Raw genomic sequence first — 7,554 nt, 5'->3', positions numbered from 1 at the left:
GGCCCAGCGGCGGCGGCGGCAGGCGCCCGGCCGGCGGCAGGCGCCCGGCCGGCGGCACGCCCATCGCTCACGGGGCGGGGCGGGGAGCGTCACGCCTCTGCGCCCCCGGCCGGAGGCGACCGGCCGACAACCCAAACAAAACTTTACCTCTTTTTTTTCCCCCCCCCCCCCCCCGCACACACACACACTTCTTTCATAAGGTTACTGTCACACTGTGAAATATTTTACATCGCATCGCAGACAGAAATAATGAAGCAGCTTGTCTTCGACTTTTGCTCGCAGTGCTCTTTTGTTATGGCGGTGCTGGGGGACTGAATTACCGCTTCTCCAGCTGACACACACATACACACATGCACCTGCAGCTGCGCCGTCCGTCCGTCACCAGGTGGACCAGGCGGTGAGGACAGCAGGTGGACGCGCTGCCCCCCCCCCCCCCCTCCCCACACGCACTTTCTCGGCGTCACGCGCCGCTCTCGATCAGTGAGGAGTGGACATTACTACTGACTTTCCGTTTCGTCCGGGGAAACACTCACACACACACAAACACACACACACCACCTGATGAGCTGGACAGGACCACGGTCCGCTGATGGGCTGGGTCGGTTTGGACCAGAGACCTGATTCTGCCCCGATCGGCATCTACACACACATAAAACACACACACACACTCACGGCGCACAAAACTCTCACTCTCCGCGCTCTCTCGTTTCGTTCGCAGCAACAAACGTTATATCAGCATTTTGTTCGAAATCGAATATGGAAATTTTGATATAGAGTTTGATGGCCGCACCGATAGAGGCGGGATTATTTTTGTCCATATTTCCATATTTATCATTGGGATGGTCTCATCGCGCCTGCTTCTGAATATTTCAAAATGATCCCCACTTTTTCTTTCATCCTGCTGTGCAAATTATGCAGTTATAGCAGTAGTATGTGACAACTCTTTTTTGGGGGCGGAAGCTGCTTGCGTTCCTCGTAATGCTGCCTTCACCATTCCCGATAAAGGCGACAGAGAAAAAAATCGGACCTCACGAAAAGGTGCCGCAGTGCATCACGACACGATCGGCGACAGAAAAAATAAACAAAAGGAAGCTACTTCCGGAAGAAGCCCAGCGGGATGGGAAGACAGACTGACTTATTCCACTGACTCCAATGCAGAGCAGGTCCGTTGTTGAAACAGACATATGTCACGGTGACCAACAAAAAAAAAAAAAAAAAAAAAAAAAAAAGTATGGCAAATTTTCCATCAGCTTAAGTTTGCATATTTTTTCAAAGCTTCGTCAGCAAATGTTTAAAGTTACACTGCATCGTATTTGTCAACATGACGATGTTGATCAGGATTTGGCGTTCACCAACAAACAAATCTGTCCCGCAAAAATTATGTGGACACAATAACAGTGGCCATTCCCCACAATGAACAAACAAAACGAAATATGCGAAAACGAGGTAAAAACGTCCTTGTTATGATTTAGTGATGTGCAGGCGGAAGTGAGTTAACGCCCATAGCCCCATGCGAGGCCGCACAGTAACACCTCCCAACGCAACATGTTTTAGGTCAGGGGAGTGGCGTGAGGCCGAGCGCGTGTGCGCCTACGTTACATTGCTTTACCTCACTCAATCTCTTATTACTCCCCGTGCATTATTTTTTGTAATGATCATTATTTCCCGGCATTCCCGCGCAGTCCGAGCCAGCCGAGGCACTCTCCGCTACGCGCGCGCCAGCTCGCAGCTCCACGCCAGACGACGACTGGCATCGAAAGTTTTATTGGCGTCTTTCAGCGAGATGCAGCGTCGTCGTGCAAGCAGGAGCAAAAGCCGATGGGCTTGTCTCCGAGAGGCAAGCCTCGGTGTCTCTGCTTCGCGGTGATGTAGTTGCGGTGTAGTTGCCAATGAAGAGAGAAAGAGAATGAACAGTGAGCACGTGTGTGAGTAAAAGAGAGGCATGGTGGGATGGTGCAGTAATATGCAGCGGCACTGCCTCGGGCACTGCCCTATGACCAGTAACATGTAGCAAGTAATAATGTATGGTCGTCTGCCCGATGCCCACCACCGGCCACCCTTGTCCTCCACCTCCCCCTCGCCACACACCATCCACCTCATCCTCCGCGATGTCCCCGCGACGCGAGGTCGCACACAAATCCAGGTCCTCGTCGGTGCACAGAAACCGCAGTAGCATCAGCAGTAGTAGCAGCAGCAGCGGCAGCGGCAGCTGCGCGGTGCCACCGTGCCATACGGTACGGGGGCTCTTGTCGTACACCCCCCGGCCTATGACCCGATCAGCTGGCGGCTCTGTGCGGCCACAAGGCGCTCAGCCGCGCTCAGCCGCGCTCAGCCGCGCTCAGCACCGTGGGAGCCGAGGGGGCTCGCCGCGGGGCGGCGGGGCGCCTTGCGGTGACTTGCACGCCGCTCGCTCTGACACAAGCGCGGCCGCCGATTTAATAATTGGCCGACGCGGTGGCGTGGCGTGGCGTGCTGAGGCAGGGCGGGGCAGGGCGTGGCGGGGCCTGGCGTGGTGGGTGGCGGCAGTCGCCATCAGGCGGTATGACTCTCACTACTCGCCACGCCACCGCCGGGGCAGATGCAGCAGCACGCCCCGCCCCGCCCCGCCCCACCCTTCCCCCTTGCGCAATAGCCCGCTCAATCGAAGCCCGCTGCGCCCACTGGTCTTTGGTCTTTCTCCCTTTCCTTCCGCCAGCAGCTGCGGGGGCGACCCTCCACGACGCGCAGCAGCTCCACTCGACTGCCAACAGTTGCAAAGGTTTTTGTTGTTTTAGTCGTCGATTTTTTATCCCTCCCTCCCTCCCTCCCCCGCGTGCTCTCGCTAAAGATTTAACTTTTCTATCTTCACGAGTGACTGGCGATCACTTCATTATGGCAGCTTGTCGAGGCGCCACCGGCGGCCCAGCGGCGGCGGCGGCAGGCGCCCGGCCGGCGGCACGCCCATCGCTCTCGGGGCGGGGCGGGGCGGGGAGCGTCACGCCTCTGCGCCCCCGGCCGGAGGCGACCGGCCGACAACGCAAACAAAACTTTACCTCTTTTGTTTCCCCCGTCTCTCTCTCTCTCTGTGTCCCGACCTCCGGACCAGAGCTCTGCGCCGAGCCCTTGGTGCAGCGCCCGCGGACCCGACCGGCACCCCGCCGCTTATCAAGACCCAGCCCAGCGCGGAGAGCGGCGTCGGGAGAGCACGAGGAGAGGCGGGGAGAGAAAGACGTCATTTAAAACGCTCGTACACATACAGCACCAGCGCTACACCAGCACGACAAATGCCGAGACAGGTAGTGCGAAGACAATCGACGACGCCCACAAACTGACGCTAAAACAGGGTGTACTAACGTACTAACTCGTATACACTTTCATCTGGAGTGATTTCCTCCTCGGACGATACGGAACGAGTCCACGTCGACGTCCATACTCGACCCGCGACGAGGGCAAAAGAACCACTGCATTAAGGGCAACGATGTCCACATTAGTCGTCGTCGACGTCGTCGTCGTCGGGTCGTCGTCGACGTCGTCGTCGTCGGGTCGTCGTCGACGCGACGCCTATGGTTCCGTAACAACGCCCCCGATGCGACAAGCTGGTCGGCTGCTTCCGGAGCTGAATCCCTCCGTAACAGCCTCCACTTTACAAGTCTCGGCTATCGCTCTAACGAGGCGCAGTGTTAAAACCCGATTGCGGCAGCACCACCATAAACCACCTAGCGAGAGACGCGCGGGGATGTCCAACCACGCCGGACCACTCCGGCAGGGCGGCGCGGGCGCCACACGGACGGCAGACGATAGATATGCAAAAAAAACGCGAAAAGTTTAAATCTCTATGTCTCATTTTTTGAGGAACTCTAATGTTTGAGGAAGAGTCCTCCAATCTCGCCTCAGGTTTTGAAGAATCGTCTCAAAAAATGAGAAAAATTCCGACATTTTTTTTGGAGACTTCCTTGAAACCTAAGGAGTTTTTTTTGAATTAGGGGAGTTCCTCAAAGTTTTCCCTTTTCCCTCAAAAATGAGACTTTGTTTTTTTTACCGTCTCTCTCTCTCTCTCTCTCTCTCTCTCTCTCTCTCTCTCTCTCTCTCTCTCCCTCCCTCCCTCCGCGAAGACCGCGAAGCACCTCTAGAACGTTGTCGGTTAATTTGCGCTCCCAACAACAGCGACAAACACACACACACGAGAACCGTGCGGCGCGGCTCTTGTTACCCAACCGACGAATCCCTCCGCCATCCCCATATTTTGCGAGGAGATAACGCTCAACAAGCCGCTGCGACAACAACACTTTCCCGCGTGGTGCCGCCTTCCTCCTCTCTCTGTCTCTCTCTCCCTCTCTCTCTCTTCGACTTGTGGGAGACAGCCTGGAGAAGCGTCATTTCCGAGCCAGATAATACTTAGTAAAAGAGCGGGTGGGTGTGCGGTGGACAACGGAAATGTAATCATATTGCTTGTGGTTGCAGAGGTGGTGGTGGTGGTGGTGATGCGACGGCTGCTACAGGAGGGCCTTGTCGACGGCGGTGAGGAGGAAGAGGAGGAGGGAATGCGATGCTGCAGCTGTGACAACCCGGCATCACTTTCACTACTACTGGGTGCTGTGCTGCGCTGGGCTGCGCTGTTCCGTTGGCTAGCCGCGAGCGAGCGAGCGAGAGAGAGAGAGAGCATCTCATCTCCTAACGCGTTCTCATTTGCATCTTTTCGAGTAATGCGCTGGCGTTATGTCACGATACGGACGCAACAAGATGATAGCATAGGAAAGATGACCCTGGACATCCGGCGGCATCTCTTTTTCCTTTTCCTGTCTCGTTGTTTTTTTTTTGTTGCTGCTGAAGTTCGTCATCGCATTGATGTCGTTGTTATCGCCGTGGGCAGCCGGTCGGACCTTATGTAAATTGTATTATTATTATTACAACACCAGTAACAGAGTCGTGTAATCTCTGGAGAAGAGGCACGGACGTCCGTCCACCCATTCGTTACTTCACTCTTACATTTAATTTTGTAAGATGTGACTCTTTCATATGTTTTGCCAAGAAATTGCGTTGCAGTTGCACGCAGAATCCTTTGCAATTTATAAGGCGTTTGCCTCAGTTTTTGCAAAGATTTTCTTTGCAAGAGATTCACAGTGCAGTTTTCAGGCTACATTGGTGGCTTTGGTTACATGAGAGCAGTCTGGAAGCTGCAGCAGCCTGGACCGGAGAATCTCCCCTCTGGGCCAGGCACGCGTCCAAGAGTGGTGGGGTGGGGAGTGGTGGGGTGGAGCGCGCAGTGAATTAGATCACGTCTCCCTCTGGCTTGGTGCCGCCGCCACCTCACCTCGCTCACCTTCAGGGGGATGAACTCTTGAGAAGGAAGGACGGCCGGAAACGCACCGCGAAAAACAGACAGTGCGCCTCCCCCCGGCTCAGCAACACCCAGAAAATTGTTTCTTTGGAACAAAGAAAATTGGCCCATATTACTTTGATATAGACGTAAAGAAATGTTTTCTTTAAATCAAAGAGCCTCTTTTGATTTGAAAAAATATTTATTTTTGGATCAAAGAAGGCTTCTTTGAATCTAAGAAGGCTTCTTTGATTTAAAGAAAGAATTTCTTTAAATCTATATCAAAGAAACGATTCTCTGGGTGAATGATCAACAAGGAAAATCAGTACAGGCTTGCCGGGAATCAAAGAGAGACAGGGAGAAGAGTGAGAGAAGAAGTGAGAGTAAGTGAGTGAGTGAATGAGGCATGAGAGAGAGAGAGAGAGAGAGAGAGAGAGAGAGAGAGAGAGAGAGAGAGCAGTGATTGGGCCCGCATGTGTGTGAGACGCTGGTTGCTTCACACCCGCGAGACCGTTGCGTCTGCCTCGTCCCATACCGAGAATAAGGGATTCGGGAGGCCGTGCCGAGCCCATCACTGCACCACCGCCGTGGCTGTAGCCGGGTTGCACCACCCGGCCGACACCAAGAGGGCGCGGAGATCGGGCGCCTGTGATAAGAGCTCGACACCACCGCGCAATGTTGAATAATAGAAAATGTACACCACTTTGGAGAGATGAGGGCCCGGCGCCGCGACGTGCAACACGAACACGCGGCGCTGCTTTTCGCAGGTGTATTATATTCCTCACTATGACGCATTGTCCTCATTATGTTTTCCAGGGAGGGCGTCGCCTTGGACTTCCCCGTGCACGCACACGGGACACCCGCGAGGGCTCCCCGCCGGAGCCGCGCCCAAGGGGGACATCATTGCACCGTGAGTATACTACTATACTCTTTTAAACCGCTGGGAACGAGCCTGCATGTTGCGGCGGATTTGGGGAGTTTTCAAAGATTTTATACATAGTGGGCTCAGGAGACTTGCACGCAAGGGTGGGCCGAGCGCATGGCAGCAGCGGAACCAAAGAGCATGTCATGCAGATTGTTTTGGAAATTCGAAGTAAATTAGTGATAGTGAGAATTTTTTTAAAAAGAAATTTTTGTGGGGATCTTTAATAGGTCATATGGTTACAATTTGGTCACGCCGTTCAACGGGTGTCGGAATTAATACAAAACAAGGGGAAAAGATTTTTTTGCGCGAGCCATAAACATGCAGGTGAATTCACGTCACTGAAGGAAACAAAAATAAAAAACAACCTAGTCGTTTTAGGGACCGGCGCGATGGTCCAGGTAGATCTAGCGAGGCCCCAGGGTGGTCAGGCTGGACAAAGCGGTACTGCAAAACCGAGCGCAAAACACTGTAATCATCTCCTTGCCATCTCGCCACACGTACCGTACTTGGACTACTTGCGTATTATCTTTTCCCGCTACAGCGCAGCGCGCGCACTCTGGCGCACACTTTAGCTTAACCAAACCAACCCGCGCGCCGCTAAGGAAGGAAAAAGTAGATAAAACGGGCGGTGGTTACAACAACATTTGCAGCCGCTCGCGCGTGTTGTCATCCATAGTGGAACAAACAACAATAAGTAGCCAGGAGCCGAGCCAATCGGACAGGGAGGGTGTTTTGGCAGAGAAATCGTTGGTTCATTCGCAAGTGGAACCTTATCAAACTTTCTTGTTCATAGCTCATGAATTCCCTCCTGTACGTGCTTCGCTCATCGCTCATGCATTTTTTTTAAAGACGCCATAACATGAAGGTATTTTAGTGTGTTCCATCCTCCCTCCTTTCCAACGAGTAAAACGGGATCAGCGTTCATACACCTCCCGCCTTTTGAGCCTCCCGTGAGAAAACCAACGGGTAGGCGGGGCGGCCGGGAGTCGCTAGCAGCACCCGCGTCGCGCAGACATAACGCGGCGGGGCCTTTCTTCTCGCGACACGGACCAGTGGGTGACGAGCCGGCCGGGGAGCCGCGACGCGCAGCGCCGCCGCCGCTACCAGAGGAGCTATGATGAGGCTGCCTTTGACGGCACTCGACCGTGCTCACGTCAATAATGGCGAGGGAAAGAGATCGCGAGGGGTTCGCGTGGTGCAGGGAGCGAGCGAGAGCGAGCAAGAGAGAGAGAGAGAACAAGAGAGAGAGAGAGAGCAAGAGAGAGAGAGAGAGCAAGAGAGAGAGAGAGAAAGAGAGAGAGAGAAAGAGAGAGAGAGAGCAAGAGAGAGAGAG

At 54.1% G+C, this 7,554-nt stretch overlaps 2 protein-coding genes across 2 annotated transcripts in view; one reads left to right on the top strand and one right to left on the bottom strand.

Moving 5' to 3' along the window:
* The window catches only part of LOC113218175 (actin-histidine N-methyltransferase), a 53,724-nt gene that overhangs the window by 25,526 nt on the left and 20,644 nt on the right, over window positions 1-7,554 (bottom strand). The gene's annotated exons all lie outside the window — the stretch shown is intronic.
* The window catches only part of LOC113218174 (mediator of RNA polymerase II transcription subunit 1.1), a 35,246-nt gene that overhangs the window by 9,390 nt on the left and 18,302 nt on the right, over window positions 1-7,554 (top strand). Inside the window, exon 2 of the mRNA XM_026438402.2 lies at window positions 6,113-6,206. The gene's annotated coding sequence lies outside the window, so the exon portion shown is untranslated. The remainder of the gene's footprint in view (window positions 1-6,112; window positions 6,207-7,554) is intronic.

This window comes from Frankliniella occidentalis, unplaced genomic scaffold (assembly GCF_000697945.3).
Source record: "Frankliniella occidentalis isolate FOCC.00 unplaced genomic scaffold, Focc_3.1 Scaffold6, whole genome shotgun sequence".
Taxonomy (NCBI): domain Eukaryota; kingdom Metazoa; phylum Arthropoda; class Insecta; order Thysanoptera; family Thripidae; genus Frankliniella; species Frankliniella occidentalis.
The sequence above is the reverse complement of the archived record's forward strand: the minus strand, read 5'-3'. Positions and strand labels throughout refer to the sequence as shown.